At 42.9% G+C, this 22679-nt stretch overlaps 1 non-coding gene across 1 annotated transcript; it reads right to left on the minus strand.

Annotated features, from left to right (window-relative positions):
- Positions 1-2322: 2322 nt before the first annotated feature.
- Trnat-ugu (transfer RNA threonine (anticodon UGU)) lies at positions 2323-2397 on the minus strand. The gene has a single exon. It is a non-coding gene; the product is annotated as a tRNA-Thr (tRNA).
- Positions 2398-22679: the final 20282 nt, after the last annotated feature.

Raw genomic sequence — 22679 nt, forward strand, 5'->3', positions numbered from 1 at the left:
TCATTGTGTCTAGGCTGTCTTGTGTAGACACAACACTTCTTAATCGCAGTAATTTTTCTAATCTTTGATGTAGAAATCGCACTAATTCTACCAATTGTAATTATTTTCAAAACATCAGACATTATAATCTGAACAGTATCAACAACGTTTTTTATTCTAGTCCTATTAGGTGGACTATATCGCGAATGAGGTGGACTATATTGCGAATGAAATCAAGGAGCCTTACAATGAGCAGAATAAAGGGTTGTAGTTAACTATAACATTTGGGTTCCATTCAAAAATTAACTCAAAAAGTAATGCAATCGTCTACTCAGAATTTAGCAATCGAATGGGAGGTAGGCCTATCACAAGTCTTCTTTAAGGTATCGCTCATAAATAATAGCCTATTCGCGAACAGTTGAATTGCTGTAGGACAAGTCAAAACTTACTAGTAGCTCTAGAAATAGTTTTTTTTCTTTCAATTTATTGGCTTTCGTGAGGTGCCCATTCAGCCAGTTCAACAGTGGAATACCAGTTATGCGGATACGAGCGTAAGGAAAACACAACGCGCAGCCCTCGTGCGGAGAAAATTTCCGGCCCGGTCGGGAATCGAACACTGGCGCCTTCGCTTGCCAACCCGCCACGCTGACCGCGCAGCTACCGAGACGGACGGCAAAGAGTTACACTTACAGAGAAGACAGTCCCCAGAGGTAGTGCAGAAAGTAAATCAAACTGGTAAACGATGACGAAAGAAACCAGCCATGGATAACGAACGCTTTCACAGTAAACAGGGGTCAGACAGTATAGCTTACCGTGCTAAGAAAAAAATGGTTCAAATGGCTCTGAGCACTATGGGACTTAACTTCTTAGGTCATCAGTCCCCTAGAACTTAGAACTACTTAAACCTAACTAACCTAAGGACATCACACACATCCATGCCCAAGGCAGGATTCTAACCTGCGACCATATCGGTCGCGCGGTTCCAGACTGTAGCGCCTAGAACCGCTCGGCCACCCTTGCCGGCCCGCGCTAAGACCTGTGAATTAGCAGTACCGGTATCTCGCGGTGCAAATCTCGCGATAGCGCAGTCGCAGCCACTGAAGCTGCTGCTGCTCTCTCCATAACACAAATCATGACCAACAGATCGCGGATGGCTAAACACAAGGTTGCTCCCAAAGTATTGGAAGGCAACACTTGCAGGAGAGTGGTGGTAACTGCCGCTCGATAACTCTCGGGATGTGGTCTCGTACAGAAATTGCAACAGAGTGGTCTTGGAGAGAGGCTCTTCCGTGTTATTTGTAACCTCGAGTGCCGCACAGTCATGTGCGTACGCGGTTAACAAATAATTTCTCGTAGCCAACATGACAGGGACTGAAGGCGGTACCGTTCCCGTAACTTCGGCCTGGCGGGGCGGCACCGTCCTATGACGCCCAAGTTGGGACACCTGTTTGGGAGCGAATTCTCAGAACGAGGGACGGGACTAGTATACCTCTGCCACCACAAGACTTCAACAATGTGAAATAACGGCCAGGGAACTAGCTGGACTTTGCCATCTTGGCGTTTTCGACATATGGTTAAACTGGTAATGTCAAAATTACCCTTTCCCCTTCAACCAATATAGACAAGATATCAGCGGTGACTGCTAGTCCAGGAAAAGTAATTTAATAGTATAAAAATGATAATTAAGTATGGTGACTTGTTGAGTAATCAACTGACCGGCGTGAGTTTAGTATTAAATTATTCGGAATTTTAACCGACGCCAGAATCTGTTTTCGAAATTAAAGAACTAATTTTATTTCTCTCTGTTCCGTTGTGCTAGGGACTGGTCTGAACAGTAGACGTGGCTTCGCAACGTGCGAAATCTGTGCTTACATAAATCGCTTCGTCACAATAGGCCTCGCTTCTGAGAAAGGCAGGCTTCGATACCCCATTAGGCCATCCACATTGAGGCTTCTCTAAATCACATCTGGAAAATGATTCCGTAAACATGCCACGGCGAAGGTTTGTATTCGGAAGGAGCAAGGTTCAAATCTCCTCTCCTGTCGACCTGTTTTACGTTTCCTGTGGGTCGTCTAGGACACTTGAAAGCCTACTGAAATTATTTCTTAAATATCATTGGGACAGTTTTATTTCCCCATCATAGCTATGTTTCCATCTCTAACGGTCTCGGTATCACTTATACATTGAACATTTCTTTAATTATTTCTGAAACCATGACAGCTACTTGTTGTAACTGTTCTGCAAGTAACACTGGAAAATGTTTGTAATGAAATTAGAATTATATTAATACCGTCAGCTGCTCACGGGCGTTGATAAATATCAACGGCGACAGGTGAAAATGTGTGCCCCGACCGGGACTCGAACCCGGGATCTCCTGCTTACATGGCAGACGCTCTATCATTCTGAGCCACCGAGGGCACAGAGTAATGTGCGACTGCAGGGACTATCTCGCGCAAGCCTCCCGCGAGACTCACATTCTCACCTTGTATATCCTCACACTACGTCCATAGTGTCCCACCCGAACACACTCATTACTAGTGGAAGACATTCTTTCAAGTCCCGTAAGAGTTCGGGGAATATGTGTGCATCTACACAGAAGAAGGAGGTCATGGCCGGTATTGCCAGAACTATATATTTATATGGTTATGGTGTCTGTTCTTTCGGACATATCTATATAAATATATGTTTGTAATGTGTTGGTCAGACGGGATGTACAGACTAAGACAGGTGGCATAACCACATGGGACGGATGTGTTCTCAGCCTAAGTTCCGGCCAGTGAAAAGGGCGCAGAAATTTGCATAATAATAAAAACGTGTATAACAAGAAACCTTTATTCATAAATGCGTCACTGCAGCACTGCCATTAGACCATAATGGCTTTGTGCTTCAGAATGTCTTTCCTTAGCCGGCCAGTGTGGCCGTGCGGTTCTAGGCGCTTCAGTCTGGAACCGCGTGACCGCTACAGTCGCAGGTTCGAATCCTGCCTCGGGCATGGATGTGTGTGATGTCTTTAGGTTAGTTAGGTTTAAGTAGTTCTAAGTTCTAGGGGACTGATGACCATAGATGTTGCTCAGAGCCATTTGAACCATTTGTCTTTCCTTAAATACAGACAAACAATCAGATGAAACAGGAAAGAAGGAAAGAAAAGTGGGAAAATCTTGGCACCTAAATATGACAGTGGGAAATGGAAAGTAAAAAATAATAAAGGAGTTTATGAAAGAATAGAGCTAATATTAGACACAATGAAGGAAAAAAGAATCGTATGCTCTAGACACCTGGAAAGGCTAGAAGGGAAAAAAAGTAACAAAAAGTGTGTTTGACTTCTTTGATGGAAACCCGAAAACATCAATGAAGTGGTTAAAAAAGTTAAAACAGACCTTAGGGAAACAGAAATAACGGAAGAACAAATAGGAAAAAATGAAAAGTTCAGAGCAAGAGTAAAATCTTTCAAGCTCTTCCAGTAGAAAACAGAGAGAAAGGCAGGTGGAATATGAACAGAAGAGAGAAGAGGACAACGTAGGGAAAGTAGGAAAAACCGCTGGAATGAAAGAAAGGAGGAAAGAAAGAGAACGCAAGTTATTTCATGCGGTACTCAGAAGGCCAAACCAATAAAAAAAAGCTGTTGTTGAAGACATCTGAGGAATGGGCTGCAGAGATGAGCACAGTGCTTGCACTTATTGAGAATTCAAACCCAACAAAAAATAAGAATGGAATGATTTCAGAAATATACTTTACCAACAAGTGTGTGTATCTGTCAGTGCGCGGAAGAAAGGGTTTGCAGAAACTGTGAAAGTTGTTTTCAAGTAATTCGACTGGGTTGATAAAGGGTTCGAGGTCACTAGTTGGACGTGTATAGACATGGCCACAGAAATCTTTGCAGAGTGCCAAGGGAGAGGTGCTCTTAGGGTGGGGCATTTTGATGTCAACCCTCAGAAGAGGAACTTCAGCACAGCTTAGAGGTCATCCAGTAGCCTTCTTCCGAGGGCTATGGTTTTCAAGCAGATCACAGCCGCAGCCAAAACACAAGCACTGTTTGCCTCCTCCACACTGCTGCCCGGACAAGTCGTCTGCTGTCGACGGACAGAATATTGCCTGGTAATTAGGTATTCATAGGCGCTTCTGTCATAGTCTGCTTCCTAATAATCCATTTGTGTCTAAGTAACAATAACTAAACACCAACAAGTGAAAGATAGTGGGTTTACTATCGTTTTGTTATTTTAATCATAGTAATGGACATATGGACAGTAATTGTTTTATGAAAAGACATCTAAAATTAATTAGCCATGGTCACAGGATATTTCTGTAGAAAAGAATCACTTTCTAATGCACTCTATTTACGTTCCTGCAGCTGGTGCACTTAACCCCTTTAATTATTAAAATAATTGTAAATTCTGCACTCAAGTGCTGTTTTCTTGTAATTAATAATTGTAATCAATATAGCGAAACAGAGTTCCCAAACGAGAGCTCTCACAATAATCCATTACTAAAGAATTTGTGGCAAAGCTGGGGCCTAGCTAAATCGCTCATTGCATACTAATGAGAGGCTGTGAAACATGCTGATATTGTGTTGTACACATCTGATACGCAATAAAGAAGTTAATTTCTAAATACTGGTAACGATATTCTTCATATAGTTTCTTCCAGTCAGTTTAATCAGACTCGTCGCTTAGGGCTTTGGTATGAGCGGTAAAGAACTCGACATCGTTTGCCAAAACTGTTGAGCATATAGGGCTGTCCCCCGCATATTTCGGCTGCTACATTTACGTCTATGTTTCGCAGGTCAGTTATGGCCCGTGCCTCATCTAGGTAGGTTATTTTATGATGATGATGATGATGATGATGTTTGGTTTGTGGGGCACTCAACTGCACGGTCATCAGCACACGTTCAAAGACCCAAGGTTTACACATTCCAATTTTTTTTACACAATCTAAACAAGCCACTGTCACGAATATTGATGATGATGATGATGATGATGATGATGATGATGAGCTCTAGTCACTAGACTACGAGCTGCGGAAAAGGTTATGTGTAAACAGAAGAGGGAAGGTGCTGTGTACAGTGGAGCCGCCAGCAGTCGCCACCGCGTCCGGGGCGTCGGTCTCGCCACTTCGTGGCGTGCGAGTCGCGGCACACAGCGCTGCAGTCGCGGGCGCTGATTTGCGTCCGCGCTCTCGCCTGCTCACGTGATACTACGCATGTATCCTGCAACAGGCGTATGCAAGTCGACTCTCCACCCACGGAGAGCCAGTTACGTCCCGGGCTCCCCGCCAAAGTGCCGTGCCGCCCTCGTCCTAGCTTCCACCAGCCGCTCCGAGCGCGCCGCTTCGCAGTACTCGTTGCGACTGCCCACGTGCTCATGTCCTCGTGGGACCGTGTCGCTACCAGCAGTCTGCCTACGAGCTCTCAGCATCATAGGACCTTGTCGTCACGGCAGCTGCTGCTCATCAGGAGACTGCCTGCGAGTTACCAGCCTCATGGGACTGTGTCGTTGTTAATCTTCCCTGCTCCTCAATTCATTGCTGTTCTCAACTTTTCTACACATTATTCTCAGAGGCTGTACTTGACTTAGTTCTTCTAGTAAACAGCTGTTATTGACTTCTGCGAGTCTCGCGCTCCCAGAAGAGGGTAGGACGGAAACAATTCTATCTTCAACAACATATGTTTTGAGTGGGGTCCGCCTTTACCAACACACAATTCTTGTCCCAGATATGTTTCACTGCAGTTGCAGCATCATCGGTGGTTTTTTTTAATTATTATGGCTGTTAAACATAAGGAATGTTCTTTACTGTTTAAATACATACAAATATTAGTTTCTAAATCGTAATGACAGGTTTCTGCAGAGCACATAAAATTGTGTATTCATTCCTTCTTACCACATGGTGTGGTTTTCCTGGTGTATTACATTTTTACAGTGACTGTTTTTCGTTACAGTTTGTCATCTGCAACTATATACAACTTAATGTAGGAAAAACATTTACGCAAAAATTACGATTTCTAAACTGTTATGGCTATACCTGAGATTAATTATTCATGTGAAAGGTGTGTGTGTGTGTATCTATTTACATTATGTTTCACTTACAGTTTCTTTCTTCGTCATCTTCTTCATTGTCAAGTTCTATGTATCGAGTTGCAACTGTCGCTGTCACTGTCACTGTCACTGTTTACCAGCTGTAATAACAAGATGGAGGACAGTGGAACAGTTGAAGATGTGAAAGCAAATGGAAGACAGTGGAACAGTTGAAGATGTCATTAGCGGTTGTTTTTAATTTCTCAGAGGTGTGTGTGTGAAAAAGAGAGAGAGAGAGAGAGAGAGAGAGAGAGAGAGAGAGAGAGAGAGAGAGAGAAAGAGAAAGGTTTGAGGATTTATCATTATTATTATAATTTATCATTATAATTTATCATTATTATTATAATTACAATAATTATAATAATTATAATAAATCCTCATTTAATTTATCATTATAATTTACCATTTTTATCATTATAATTTATCATTATTATTATATTTACAATAATGATGATAAATCCACAAACCTCTCTGAAGAGACTGTGTGTGTGTATGTATGTATGCATGGGTCTGTGTGTACGTGTGGGGGGGCGGGGAGTTCTATAGGTTTGTTTTGTCTAATAATTCTTTGAGGGTAAAGAACACAATTCCATTGCAGAGAGCTGTGTATTCACGTTTAAGGTCAAAATTACATTTTGGTATATGTAACTAATGAACTTAAATTAATATTTTGGATTATACAAAGTCTTGATGAGCAATGCATTTGATGCACATGTTTGTAAAATACTTAAGTTTCGTAAAAAAAAGGCTGGATTTCGCATCGAAGTTACATTTCTGATTGGTTGTCAAACTGGAGTATTATACGTTACAGGAATTTGCAGGCTGGCGTTTGACATATTGTGCTACAGGATGTAGAGTCCAGAAATTCCAAACGCATGTGCAGAGGAAAGTTCACAACACTAAGTAATTTGTCACTATACATGGAAATCACGAGAACCTGGATCGTTCAAGCCAAAGAGAGTTGACTGGCGTACTAGCCAAAGAATCGTTTGTACAGGAGAATTTAAGGAAATGGTGTTGGATTACGTGGGAGGAGCTTAGTCAGTAAGCAACAGTCAACTTGCCGAGAGAAACACATTCTGAAGAGCACAATGTGGGGAGTACTGGTGGAACAGCAGTTGACCCCTTTATCACAAACAACGTGAGGAAGTAGTGGGGTCAAATGATTTTAAACACAAAGTTTAACAGTATTGCTGGATTGTTTTGTAAAACAGGAAGGGAAAAAAGGGAAATGGACAGGAAAGTATTTCTTGTAACCTGAGACAGGCAACGCAATTCACAACATCTGCCCCAGGTACTGTAAGCTGGGTTGCCTATATCACGTTGTATGACGTGCTGGGTGGTTTTACACTGACGAAAAAGAATAGCATCACCAAGCAGGAGTTGTACGACATGAAAAAAAGGTTGGTAGGCGTGTTTCCACGTCTGAAAGATGATGTCTATTGAAATTTCGCGCCAGTCGCGTAAGAGTGACGCTGGTGGCGCTACTATGATGCAAATCAGGTGTGCTTTAAATACACGCTGTAGCAGTCGTGAGCGTTAATTACCTTAGAGATTGGACAGGTGAACTGATGTTAGCCAACAATGCGTTTAAGACGATAAAGACGCCATTATCAACACCTCACTGGCTTTGAGCGAGGTGAGTAACAGGGCTACGAGAATCTGGATGTCCCTTCTGCGATACTACAGAAAGGCTTGGCAGGAATGTGGCCACCGTACGTGACTGGTGGCAGCGGTGGTCAAGAGAATGTACAGTCACAGGAAGACCGGGTTCTGGATGGCCACATGACACTACCGAGAGCGAAGATCATCATGTCCGGTGTATGGCTTTGGCGCATCGTACTGCATCTGCAGCACCAATTAGACCAGCAGATGGTACCACACTGACACAACTAACTGTTACAAATCGGTTGCTTCAAGGGCAGCTCCGAGCCAGTCGCCCAGCAGCGTGCATTCACTTACCCTAAACCATCGCCATTTGCGACGTCTGTGGTGTCAACCGAGAGCTCATTGGAGCGCAGTGTGGAGGTCTGTTGTTTTTGCTGATGGAAGCTGGTACTGCCTCGGTGCCAGTGATGGTCGTGTGTCGGTTAGAAGGAAGCCAGTTGAAGGCCTGCAAGCGCCATTTCGTATTACAGCAGGAGCACGTACGTGATTATCCGACGCAAATTTGTACGTCAGTCTGGTGATTCGAGCTGTCGTGCTCTCATTCGTGAACAGCATTCCAGGGGGTATTTTTCAGCAGGTAATGCTCGGTCACATACGGCTATTGTAACTCAACATTCTGTACAGAGTGTTGACATGGTGGTTTGCCCTGCTTGCTCACTAGATAAGTCTCCAATCGACCACATATTGGACGTCAACTCTGGTGTCATCTGCAAACAGCACTTACCGCCCTTGTATTACCGACCAAGTGCAGCAGGAACTCGATCCCACAAACTGACATCCAGCGCCTGTACAACACAATGCATACACGTTTGCGTGCTTGGATTCAACATTCTGGCGGTTACACCGGTTATTAATGTACCAGAATTTCACGTTTGCAATGGCTTATCTCGTGCTTACATTAACCTGTTGTCCTGCAATGTTAATCACTCTAATATGTTACCTACACAAATGTATTCCGAAAATTTCATAACTCTACAGCAGCTATTTTTTCGTGTTACGATTGTGCCGGCCAGTGTGGCCGAGCGGTTCTAGGCGCTTCAGTCTGGAACCGCGCGACCGCTACGGTCGCAGGTTCGAATCCTGCCTCAGGCATGGATGTGTGTCATGTCCTTAGGTTAGTTAGGTTTAAGTAGTTCTAAGTTCTAGGGGACTGACGACCTCAGCAGTTACGTCCCATAGTACTCAGAGCCATTTGAACCATTTTGTTGCGATTGTATTTTGTTAGTGTATTTAAATTGGCGGTGTTCGAAGTGCTGCAGTGCGGGCTGTATACATCGCGGGTTGCTGAAACATGGTAGATATGTTCATTAATCAGTATCCTCGTGGAGTATGCTGAAAAAAAATAAAAAAAACAATACTTCCACTACCTGCCGCCAGCTGACAATATGGCGCAAGTGGTGGAAAGTGGTGTTGGTGAGGCAAAATGAGTTGAACGACAAGACACATGATAATAGTGGTTACGGCACGTTTATTAGGATATGGTCACAAGTTACAACATGTTTTCACATTGGTCTCCCAACATGCTGCATCCGTAACATCGCATGGCCGAAAGTTGCTCGCAACATATCTAGCGCAATCAGAGCGGTATGTTATCGTATGCTGTCCTTCAGAGCGGGAAGAGTCCGGTATCCCTATTAGACACGATCTTTGAGATATCCCCACTACGAGAAGTCACATGGACGTAGGTCGGGGGATCTGGAATGCCACACATCTTGAAATTGTCTAGAAAGGACACGATTTACCTGGAAAATGACATGTGGTGCCGCCCCATCTTGAACGAAATAATTGGTGTGGACACAGTTGCGTTCTTGCGAAGTTCGAATCACTGTTGCACAAGGAAATCCGTATAACCTGAAGATGTCACTCTACACCAAGCAGGCCTGCGAATTGTCATTTCCTCTCAGAAAAACGCACCGAGAAAGAAGAGGCTTGTTAAAACATACCTCACAGTCACATAAGCTGTGTGCAGGGGATATTCCTGCACAGCATGTGGCAGAGTAGAACCCCATATGCGACAGTTCCGTGCGTTCACGGCACAGTTCAGTGTCAAATGTGCGTCGTCCGTCCAGAGAATATTGCCCGGCCACATGTCAACCATTTCCGTGCGTGCCAAAAAAACGAAGGGGCAAGTAACGGCGATGTAGCCTATCTTCGGGCTTCATGTGGTGCGCATTCTGAATCTTGTAGGGATACCGGTGTAAAAGCGCCGCAAGTCTTTTGAACTGTTCACCAAGGTAGAAACAATTCCAGTGACACATCTCGAGCACTGGCTGCACAATTTGAGGCTTGCGCTGCGGGTCGGCTACAGCTGCAGCAACTTCCTCAGCAACTGCCATGGGAATGGGTGGCCGCCTTCTCCCTGCTGCACCACCTAACTCACCTGGTTCTTCGAATTTCTTGATCGTCTTCTGGAACCCTTTTATTGACATGGAGCCTCTTCGCAACTGTTTCTGCCGGCGATATTCCACCAATGCAGTGCCACTATTGCTGACGTTCAGATAAAGCAACTTTCCAGCAGTGCACTGGAGCGTTGCGTACGGAAAACTTTAACCTTCCTAACCCTTTGCAAAACAAATCAACATCCGTCACCAAGCATACACGGAATATTTCACATTGTGACTGCTTACAGCACCATATTTTCACCTGATGGGAGAATGTGGAACCGTTTCTTGTAGCATACTCCTTGAGCGCCCCGAATAAGGAACATACTTGAGATGTTTCAGCGTCCTTCAATGTATACAGCACACTCTGCAGCACACGGAACACAATCAGTTTAATTATAAGCAACCGTTATTTTCCTGGCCTGTTCTTTTCATTCACCCTGTACATGCCTTAACACTTGTGGTCATAATTTTAAACTGCTACTATTAGCTTAAGCTTTTGCAGTAAGCTAATAGTAACTTAGTGAAAGAAACGTTTTGAATGTTTTTAAATCAAAGTTTTGTGAAGAAGAAAAAAATTAATGAGAATATACATAGGATTTCTCAGACATACAGCACACATAATTTACGTTAAAAAAACTACGTTTCATGAAGATGTGGTGAGAAAGTTTGTTCGTATTCATCAGTGGATGGCTTTGTGAAGGCATAATTCTTGAATTTTCTTTAGAAAAAGTTGTATGTGCGGTTCACGCTACCAAAAACGATTTGTGAAATTTTTGATCATGAAACGGGATCAACGTACCTATCACAAAGCTGATTGAACGTCCTCTGTCGGTAAATTTTGGTGCCAAAGATAGACCTCAGGCTTCTCAACAAAGCACCGGATAACTCAGCGAAAGCACGAGAAAAGTTGAGCAACACCGACACGCGAGCAGGCATGAGATCGTTAAGGAATTAAATATTGACCAGGGAGCAGTTTTAAATCATTTAGATCAGGTTACATAGTAGTGGCTCGATTCCACAAACGCTGGCGATGGATCGAAATTTCATCTGTGAAATGTAGTTAGTCGGTTAGTTATGATGATTTTAAGGATTATTTTATCGAAATGATGGGAAACGAGTTAGTTTACAGGTTATGTATATATCATTAGTGTTAACATTAACGAACATATTATTTTTATAATCCTACTCAGACCGGCCGTGGCGGCCGAGCGGTTCTAGGCACTTCGGTCTGGAATCTCGCGACTGCTACGGTCGCAGGTTCGAATCCTGGCTCGGGCATGGGTGTGTGTGATGTCCTTAGGTTAGTTAGGTTTAAGTAGTTCGAAGTTCTAGGGGACTGATGACATCAGATGTTAAGTCCCATGGTGCTCAGAGCCATTTGAACCTACTCATGCAACTACACTTAAAATCAAGCAGAATGTATGTTCACAATTTTTTAAACTACTTCTTTTTATTTTTCCCAGAAAAACATTTATTATACAGATTACATGTAATACAAAGTGTATCTAATTTCAGATTTAGCAGAACACAGGAATATATCGTTATTAAAATGAGTGCTCTGCACAACAAACCAATGACTATAGATGATTCTGAATTCACTGAGAATCAACAGTTTGTAGATGGAGATAGACAGTAATTCCTGGCTATCGAATTGCATAAACGGCAGGCGAAGTCTGGGGTGACAAAGTTTGGCGACCTGCGACAATGATGCATGAAAAACGGTGGTCGTCGAAGTGATAGAAAGCTAGCGGTATGAGGCAAGACAAGGTTTGGCGCAAGAAATGCGGTGTTGTTATGTGTGAAAGGCAAACCCATTTGAATACGATTCGTTCAAGTCGTTGCAGTCATGTGTCTGTGTAGACCGCGGCAAAAATAATGTTCTAGTGGTGTATTGTGATCAACGATATAGATGCAGTCTCATTGTTAACATCGAGAAAGTCGTTGACCGCGCTGGAAATTTTGACATCTTGTTCATCATGTTGTTTTTTGGCACGAAAAACACACAAAATATCCAGTATCGTGACGAAAAGATGGATATTCACGATGAATACTGCTGTGAAACCCTCGCGGAAGTATTCAAAAAACTCGCCACATGACTATACAGGAACTCGAGACACTCGAACAATCCTTTCATCCTTACTCTGGGAAACTTTGATCACAACCACAGATGGAAGCATAAGCGGCCAAAGACACTACTATCTATGGCGTAACCACTTATGGCGAGCTAACATACACCGACCAGCGACAACATCGGCAAGTCCCTGTAAATCAGCACCACTGACTGCATATGCCAGCTACTATTAAAGCCGACTAATAGGCTACAGCACGGAAGCCGACAAGCTCACGTACTAACGCACAAGCAAACCGCCAACACTGTTCTACACTGTGTGAATCCGATACATGACCTATTGGACACAGAACGATGATGAACCTAACTGTTATAGGTATGCTGACGCTGATCGAGAAGCCAACACCTGCACCCAGCAGCAGCCGCCGAGTAACACCGCCACACAACGTTAAAGGTATCCGCCTGTATGGTATCCACTGCTAACAAAGCCTACCCTTGCATGACCTGTCACAGGCAGCAAAAAAACCTCTACTGCTCTTACAATCCGACCCAACTATCGCAGAGGTTTTTCCCTTGGCTCTTGCCTTGGAACATTTTTCCCCTCTGCCCTTCAAACCACTATTCTTCGATCAACTTTCTACCCATCTATCTCCAGATGAGCGTGCATCACCTCGGTTCCGAGAGTTCCGGAATCTGTACAGAAAACTGGAATAGAGATCAACATAAAACATCATTTCCTCCCTCTTTATTGCTCATGAAAACCACACATTACATGTTGTACCACCATACAGCGAGACCTTCGGAGGTGGTGGTCCAGATTGCTGTACACACCGGTACCTCTAATACCTAGTAGTCCTCTTGCATTGATGCATGCCTGTATTCGTCGTCTCATACTATCCACAAGTTCATCAAGGCACTGTTGGTCCAGATTGTCCCAATCCTGAAAGGCGATTCGGCGTAGATCCCTCAGAGTGGTTGGTGGGTCACGTCGTCCATAAACTGCCCTTTTCAATTTATCCCAGGCATGTTCGATAGGGTTCATGTCTAGAGGACGTGCTAGCCACTCTAGTCGAGCGATGTCGTTATCCTGAAGGAAGTCATTCACAAAATGTGCACTTTGGGGACGCGAATTGTCGTCCACGAAGGCGAATGCCTCGCCAGTATGCTGCCGATATGGTTGCACTATTGTCGGAGGATGGCATTCACGTATCGTACAGCCGTTACGGCGCCTTCCATGACCACCAGCGGCGTACGTCGGCCTCACATAATGCCATCCCAAAACAGCAGGGAACCTCCACCTTGCTGCACTCGCTGGGCATTGCGTCTAAGGCGTTCAGCCTGACCGGGTTGTCTCCAAACACGTCTCCGACGGTTGTCTGATTGAAGGCATATGCGAGACACTCTTCGGTGAAGAGAACGTGATGCCAATCTTGAGCCGTCTATTCGGCATGTTGTTGGGCCCACCTGAGCCGCGCAGCATGGTGTCGTGGTTGCAAAGATGAACCTCGCCATGGACGTCGGGAGCGAAGCTGCACATCATGTAGCGTATTGCGCCCAGTTTGAGTCATAACACGACGTCCTTTGGCTGCACTAAAAGTATTATTCAACATGGTGGCGTTGCTGTCAGGGTTCCTCCGAGCCATAATCAGTAGGTAGCGGTCATCCACTGCAGTAGTAGCCCTTGGGCGGCCTGAGCGAGGCATGTCATCAACAGTTTCTGTGTCTCTGTATCTCCTTCATGTCCGAAAAACATCGCTTTTGTTCACTCTTAGACGCCTGGACACTTCCGTTGTTGAGAGCCCTTCCTGGCACAAAGTAACAATGCGGACGCGGTCGAACCGGGGTATTGACCGTCTAGGCATGGTTGAACCTCAGACAACACGAGCCACGTACCTCCTTGCTGGTGGGATGACTGGAACTGATCGGCCGTCGGACCCCCTCCGTCTAATAGGCGCTGCTCATGCATGGTTTTTTACATCTTTGGGCGGGTTTAGTGACATCTCTGAACAGTCAAAGGGACTATGTCTGTGATACAATATCCACAGCTAAAGCAACTAAAGAATTTGTTGCCGCCTTTGTCAACTTTTAACAATTTCACCTCCTTCCTTTTCCATCATTTTTAAATGCCTGATATCACAGTCCAGTGAAAAAAATGTTTTTAATTACAATTTGTTAGGTAATAGCTTAATATCACGGTTTTTTGGCCACTGAATCATAAAGGGTAACAAAACGATCAACCACGGGTGATTTGTGTGGCGTTTAAGCCTTGCGGAGGACTCTGGAATTCCGCTGCGCTCCCCTCGTGGGTTTTTTGTCATTACCTCTAAAGCTCTGCGAGTTTTCGCAGGTTGCTGTTGCAACTGTAAGGCGCCTGCGCTACGACACTCTACGGTGGAGTGTTGTCAGGTTCTCGCACTCGATCCAGCTAGTCCGCCCAAGCATTTTCGAAAGCTTTATGCACGTCCGGTGTTAAGCTGATCGTGTCATTACTCACTTCTTAAACGTAGCAGGGTGTACAGACGCTGGTGGGTCGCGGGTCTTACGAGGCTCCACAAAACGGATTTGTCTCCGTTCAAAGGCACACTCAGGTCTCACGTTTTCGGCACACAATTTGTTAAAAATGGCGGTCCCAATTAATTACCTGTTTCGGTGCATTGTAAATACATTGCCAGCATTTGTTAAACGCCGCGGAATACACAATTGCCGACAAGGCGTGTGACTTGCGAAGCTCCACAAAGAGCAAAGAGCTATTACCGAATGCACAATGGACTAACATTCGGGAGGACAACGGCTCAAATCCACGTCCGGCTATCCTGATTTAGGTTTTCCGTGATTTGCCTGAATCGTTTCAGGCAAATGCTAAGATGGTTTCTTTGGAAGGGCACGGCCGACTTCCTTTCCTGTCCTTCCCTAATCCGAGCTTGTGCTCCGTCTCCAATGACCTCGTTGTCGACGGGACATTAAACACTAATCTCCTCCCCCTCCTCAAAAAATGGCTCTGAGCGCTATTGGACTTAATTTACGAGGTCATCAGTCCCCTAGAACTTAGAACTACTTAAACCTAACTAACCTAAGGACATCACACACATCCATGCCCGAGGCAGGATTCGAACCTGCGACCGTAGTGGTCGCGCTGTTCTAGACCGTAGCGCCTAGAACCGCTCGGCCACTCCGGCCGGCTCCTCCTCCTCCAATGAGCTATTGTCTGTTATGGTACTCCTGCTGAAGGCATGCCATCCGCGCATTTAACACTCTCGGCGCATATGTCATTAAAGTGTCTGTCTTTTTTATTCAACTGTCTCATTACAGTGCAACGTAAATGCGACATTTATTGCTAAAATTGTGCAGAACACACACCTATTTTAGCATAGCCGACATATTTGTCCGGAGAGAATCAGCAACCGCACTGATATTTTAAAACAATTATCATTTGTTTTTCAGTGTCAGTTGCACATTTCATTAAACTGTCTTTTTTACTGGACTGTCTCATTATATTGCAACATAAATGGCGACATTTATTACTAAAAATGTGTAGAACACTTACGTCTTACAGTATAGCCTGCATATTTGTCCCGAGAGAATCAGCAACTGTACTGATATTTAAAGCAATTGTCATTTATTCTTCAGTCTCAATTGCACATTTTAAATTACATGACTCGTTTCGATCACTCTGGATTATTTTCAGTCCTAAGTAGTTGCGTCTGTTCAGAACCACATATCAGAGTACAGTGCGGATGGTGATGGCGACGGTTCCTCGTGACTGCAGGCAGGTATTTGAATGAGAAACACATTGAAGTTGATATTATACGAAAAAGAATGTGAGCTGTATATGTGAGAAGGAACTGATCGTTGGGTTGTAGGAAATGGCAGCTGAGCAGTATTACTGTTGGACAGAAACAGGGACGTAACAGGCGGGGTACTTTATACTAGATCGGATGGGTACGTCGCAAGGAGAGGGAGGTTGTTCATACTGCTCCCCGGAACAATGTGAAATGGTTACCGGTGGAGAGCTGGTGCTTAAGTATAAGGGTCGTGTAGAACAGGTGAAAGTGTTTTAGATGTTTAAGGTGTTGGCCCCTCATCAGAATGTGGCTGCGAAACGTTAACAGATGCAAGAGCGAGTGGAACGCCTGTCATTTAACATTTTGGATGAAATGGTAAATTTTGGAAAGGATGAAGATCCGTGCTGCATTAGCATAGTTGAGGATGCTTTATGTAAGTAGTCTGTTGTTGACTCAATGTTCAGGAAATGAGCAGACTACCATGTGTACGTGGCCCTTGCATGGCAGTTAGCATGTTACGATCGAGCAGTATAAAAAATAAGTTATATGAGTTTGTACCTTAAGCCACATAAAAAACATGCAGTGATGGATTATGGGACAAATGGAGTGCTGAGCGCCGGAAGACCTTAGCATCTTCTACAGCCAAGGTACTGTAACCAGAAGAGAGGTAGCTCTTTTTATCAGTAGAGTATTTTTTATCAAGCTTTTGACGGATTAATTATTCCCATAGCATCACATAATGCTTATTGTTTGTAAAAGCGCTAGGAATAACTATCATTACCAGGTTTGTTGAGTTTTGGATGGCTATGGTACTGTTCATGAATCTTATTTCAATCAGAGAAGGTCAACAGCGTGAAAATGCTACAATAGAATAAACGACCTGGCATTAACTGAGTTCAACAACAACAAAATAAAAATACTATGGGTTAGAGATGGGAAAAACCGTTCTTATCAGAGATCGAATCAGAACTCCTCACTCACTGGAATGAACAGCTCTTCTTCATGACTCACCACTCACAATTCACTCAGGATAATAAAGAAAAGGATTTTTATTTAATGTCAGAATACCTGTACTTTAATCTGGTTTGGTCCTATTTTGAGACGACATAGAAATAAGAGTAACCAGTTTATGTTATGTTTCTAGTAGTTTTGCAATATAAAAATTCTATGTTTTTCTGTTGTAAAAATTAAAAATATTACAACAAAAACTTAAATATTTTTTATCAAGTGGGAAAATTTTAGAGTTAAAACTGATTCTTGTTATGATTTCATACATTTATAGGAAACAAAATACAGTGTAAGTATTATAACATATCTAAGATTTTTTAAGCAGCTAAAGTTGTCATTTATGACTTTAGCAAAAGCTATTAGTCTATGATGTTACTCTTACCTAGTGATCAAACTGTGACCGCTCACAGCAAAAACACACTCCACCAAAACTTGGATGTATTTTAGCCACAACAGCTAAGTTATATAATCTGTTACCATCTTTAAAGAAAACAAAAATTATGGGTTTCAGGGACCAGATGTAATTCCCACCAAAATCATAGTAAATTTTCAGAAAGCAGAAATAAAGAAGTTGTTCAACTTCTCACAACAAACTGTCTCGCTCGTGACAGAAATGGACATACAACAGAAAGTAGAAAAATTTAATTACATTAATGGAACAATTTATAGAACGCTTGGAGCTAAAGTAAGAAAGGAAACTTACCTAAGTTGTACAAAATGACGTCAGTACCAACTATGACACGCGGAAGTGTGTTGTGAACTGTAGCCTTCGAAATGAACAAAGAATACAAGCTCTGTAAACCAATTCTTAAGAAAAGTATCTGGGTACACACTATCTGACAGGAAGGTGAATGTCAACAACAAAGAAGAATTGACAGTAAGGAGTTTAAGTAGATTAAGGAATACAGGAACAACAGGAAGGAATATGTTATAAGAAGGAAGATGATGTAATTCCAGAATTAATGATGAATTATCACCCAGTGGGCAGAAGATCTACAGAAAAACCAAGGAAAAGTTGAAAAGATCAGAATTTCAGAATTTCAGGGCATATGATATTAAGGGTATAATGATTTTAAGTAACTCCGATGTAATAAATTTTGTAGTTTCATATAAAATCCCGCTCCAGAGTCAGAGGTTCTGAAGGTATTAATCTCACCAGTTATATATATATATATATACTGGGTGATATAAAAGTCAGTATAAATTTGAAAACTGAATGAATCACGAAATAATGTAGATAGAGAGGTACAAATTGACACACATGCTTGGAATGACATGAGGTTTTATTAGAACCAAAAAATTACAAAAGTTCAAAAAATGTCCGACAGATGGCGCTTCATCCGATCAGAATAGCAATAATTAGCATAACAAAATAAGACAAAGCAAAGATGATGATCTTTACAGGAAATGCTCAATATGTCCACCATCATTCCTCAACAACAGCTGTAGTCGAGGAATAATGTTGTGAACAGCACTGTAAAGCATGTCTGGAGTTACGGCGAGGCATTGGCGTCGGATGCTGTCTTTCAGCATCCCTAGAGATGTCGGTCGATCACGATACACTTGCGACTTCAGGTAACCCCAAAGCCAATAATCGCATGGACTGAGGTCTGGGGACCTGGGAGGCCAAGCATGACGAAAGTGGCGGCTGAGCACACGATCATCACCAAACGACGCGCGCAAGAGATCTTTCATGCGTCTAGCAATACTTTTTTTTTGTTCCAATAAAACGCCATGTTATTCCATGCATGTATGTCAATTTTTACCTCTCTATCTACATTATTCCGTGGTTTAAAAATGGCTCTGTGCACTATGGGACTTAACTTCTAAGGTCATCAGTCCTCTAGAACTCAGAACTACTTAAACCTAACTAACCTAAGGACATCACACACATCCATGCCCGAGGCAGGATTCGAACCTGCGACCGTAGCGGTCGCGCGGTTCCTGACTGTAGCGCCTAGAACCGCTCGGCCACTCCGGCCGGCATTCCGTGGTTTATTCAGTTTTCAAATTTATACTGACTTTTTGGTCACCCAGGGTGTTACAAAAAGGTACGGCCAAACTTTCAGGAAACATTCCTCATACACAAATAAAGAAAAGATGTTATGTGGACATCTACATCTACATCTATACTCCGCGAGCCACCTTACGGTGTGTGGCGGAGGGTACTTATTGTACCACTATCTGATCCCCCCTTCCCTGTTCCATTCACGAATTGTGCGTGGGAAGAACGACTGCTTGTAAGTCTCCGTATTTGCTCTAATTTCTCGGATCTTTTCGTTGTGATCATTACGCGAGATATATGTGGGCGGTAGTAATATGTTGCCCATCTCTTCCCGGAATGTGCTCTCTCGTAATTTCGATAATAAACCTCTCCGTATTGCGTAACGCCTTTCTTGAAGTGTCCGCCACTGGAGCTTGTTCAGCATCTCCGTAACGCTCTCGCGCTGACTAAATGTCCCCATGTGTCCGGAAACGCTTCATTTCCATGTTAGAGCTCATTTTAGTTTCGCCAGTATGTACTGACCAAATTGCAAATTTTCACAATCAACATGTGTGGGCTGACGAGAATCCGCACGCAATTGTGCAATCACGTCATCAACACAGATTTTCTGTGAGCGTTTGGGCAGGCATTGTTGGTGATGTCTTGATTGGGCCCCATGTTCCTCCACCTACGCTCAATGGAGCACGTTATCATGATTTCATACGGGATACTCTACCTGTGCTGCTAGAACATGTGCCTTTACAAGTACGACACAACATGTGGTTCATGCACGATGGAGCTCCTGCACATTTCAGTCGAAGTGTTCGTACGCTTCTCAACAACAGTTTCGGTGACCGATGGGTTGGTAGAGGCGGACCAATTCCATGGCCTCCACGCTCTCCTGACCTCAACCCTCTTGACTTTCATTTACGGGGGCATTTGAAAGCTCTTGTCTACGCAACCCTGGTACCAAATGTAGAGACTCTTCATGCTTGTATTGTGGACGGCTGTGATACAATACGCCATTCTCCAGGGCTGCATCAGCGCATCAGGGATTCCGTGCGACGGAGGGTGGATGCGTGTATCCTCGCTAACGGAGGACATTTTGAATATTTCCTGTAACAAAGTGTTTGAAGTCACGCTGGTACGTTCTGTTGCTGTGTGTTTCCATTCCATGGTTAATGTGATTTGAAGAGAAGTAATAAAATGAGCTCTAACATTGAAAGTAAGTGTTCCTGGACACATGTCCACATAACATATTTTCTTTCTTTGTGTATGAGCAATGTTTCCTGAAAGTTTGGCCGTACCTTTTTCTAACACCCTGTATATGCACTATCATATATGTAAAAGTAATTATGTAATTTACTTACTGCTCTTAGTGGAAAGAACATAGACTAAGTCAGATGGAGGGGTGCTGAGTGAAGAAAGCAATCTATGAGCTGAATTAGTGAGTAAACCAAGAGTGCAGAGAATGGAGTGACTAATGAGTCATTACACAGTCTGCTCTGTGTGAGCCATGAGGACCAGAGTGACTCCTGAGACATTTAGCCATCCGCTCTGTGTGAGTGGTGGGGAGCAGTGAGTCATGGGGATGGAGATACTCATGAGTCACTTTGTCACCCATTTGTGTGAGCCATGGGAGCAGAATGAGTCCTGAGCTTTATAATCTGCTCTTTGTAAGCAGTGGGGTATGATGAGCTGTGGTATGGGGAGTGACTCTTGAGCTGTACTGAAATCTGTTTCGTGTGAGCCATAGGAACTGGAGTGATTCGTGAGCCTCTTTGTGACCCACTGCATGTGAATGGTGGGGAGCAGTGAGCCATGAGGAGAGGAGTGACTCCTGCGTTATTTTGTGATCAGTTGGTGTGAGTGGTAACGGAAGACCGCAGCTTGTGTGATTCTGTTATTGCTGGCAACATATTCTGAATGTGATGATATGCGAAATGATAAGACATAACAACTCACTCAAAAATGTATAAATTTTGAGATTTTCTTTTTAAGTCGAGAGTGAAAATGTAATGTGGCAAAGAGTATTCTGCATTGATGCAGAGTTCTGAATTGATGGTTCTTCATTTTCTATACTTTTCATAGTTGTGATGTGGGATGCTGTTTCTGCAGTGTGCTGCAGAATCTTTATTCTGTTCACTAATGTCACTCAAGGAACATTTCAGATCAGAGTCACTGATCGCTCAATCCTTCGAAGTTCCAGAGTAGAGGCAATCTCCAACATGGCCAACAGCATTAACTCTGTGAACAGTGATTTTATAAAAGGTGTTTGTTAAACATTACGTTCTTGCAGGAAAAATTGCAACTACAACTGTAATTATTCTGTTTTGTCGAAGCTTCAAATAGAACAACATTTCAGTCATTAAGTGACTAGTTGTAATAATTTGTCTTGCCAATTTCGGACTCTGTACACAATAAATAACATGCAAATGGCAAATGAAGCTTTATTTTCGTACCTAGTTCAGCTAATCACTGAGATTGTGGGACAGGTGAAAATTGATTGATTTTACCGAATAATGAACACAAGGTAGCGATGTTATTTGGTTACTTCTAAGTCATGTACTGCTGGAAGTTGTGAGTAGAGCACTTTAAAAAGATACATTATGCACTAGCGTAGAAAATACAGCACTAAGGTGGGAGTGGTTCAACAAATAGTGAGTGAACATTCAAATTAAGAACGGAAAGTAATGATAAATTAAAGATGATACTTTACCAAATCGTGAAATTTTGGTTTCAGTTGTCAAAAAATACATTATAAAACCCCTACAGCTTCGTCAACATCTGTTTCTGTATGCATAGATAAAAAATAAATACAGGATGTTACGATACTATACATGCAGGCTTCTGGAACTTAGATATAGTTGTTTCAATCACTATGACTATTACTTCAAAAACAGATAAAAGACGCGAGTATTGCATGTGCAGTCATGGACAATACGTTCTGTTCCACCTCAGACACATTTCTTAACCGAAGGCAAGTTGAGTTAGCCTCACTTATTGTTCTGTCTTCAAGATATGAGGAGACACAGTTGTTCATTCACATAAAAAATACTTTGGATGTAGGTGGTCATACAAAGAGACAACGTTCAGGGCAGACATAAAATGTGCACAGGTCAACGATGAAAAACTTTGTTTTTAATGAAAGTGGTTCATGTTTATGGCTTTTCTACTGCAGAATCCTACTACGGTAACAAGAAATCCGTATCAATCACATTTTTTACAATTAATACTCAATTTTTAAAATACTACGTTTTAGCGATTTTATTTATATTTGTTTCATTTATAATATCAATTAATACTAATATGCAGTTGAAACTTTGGTGGTAGTGGTTTCACTGACTAATATACAAGATGTTTGTTTCAACCTGAAAGAGCAATATACCTCTAAAACGATGCATCGCGCGAAAACAATGTTTTAAGTGACAAGTTAACATTAGTAAAGTTGACATCTGTGTATGCTACACTAGACCACCTCCTAACCGCTTCTTCTGTGCAGGCAGGGCCTACTTTGCATTCAGAAATGGGAACCACCCAATTTTTATTGCATATTCGGATTCTACGTCAGAAGGGAATGTACGGTTTACTCAAACCATTGCTTCCAATTAATGGCAAATGGCGCTGTAATCAATAAATAAAAAGTGTGGCTGTTTCTGCAGTTAAAGACCGACACATCTGATTCTATATTTCATTTACGATGTAAAGTAAACTTCTGTGCTTCAACGGTTGTTACTG

This window comes from Schistocerca cancellata, chromosome 5, assembly GCF_023864275.1.
Source record: "Schistocerca cancellata isolate TAMUIC-IGC-003103 chromosome 5, iqSchCanc2.1, whole genome shotgun sequence".
In the NCBI taxonomy this organism is placed as follows: Eukaryota; Metazoa; Arthropoda; class Insecta; order Orthoptera; family Acrididae; genus Schistocerca; species Schistocerca cancellata.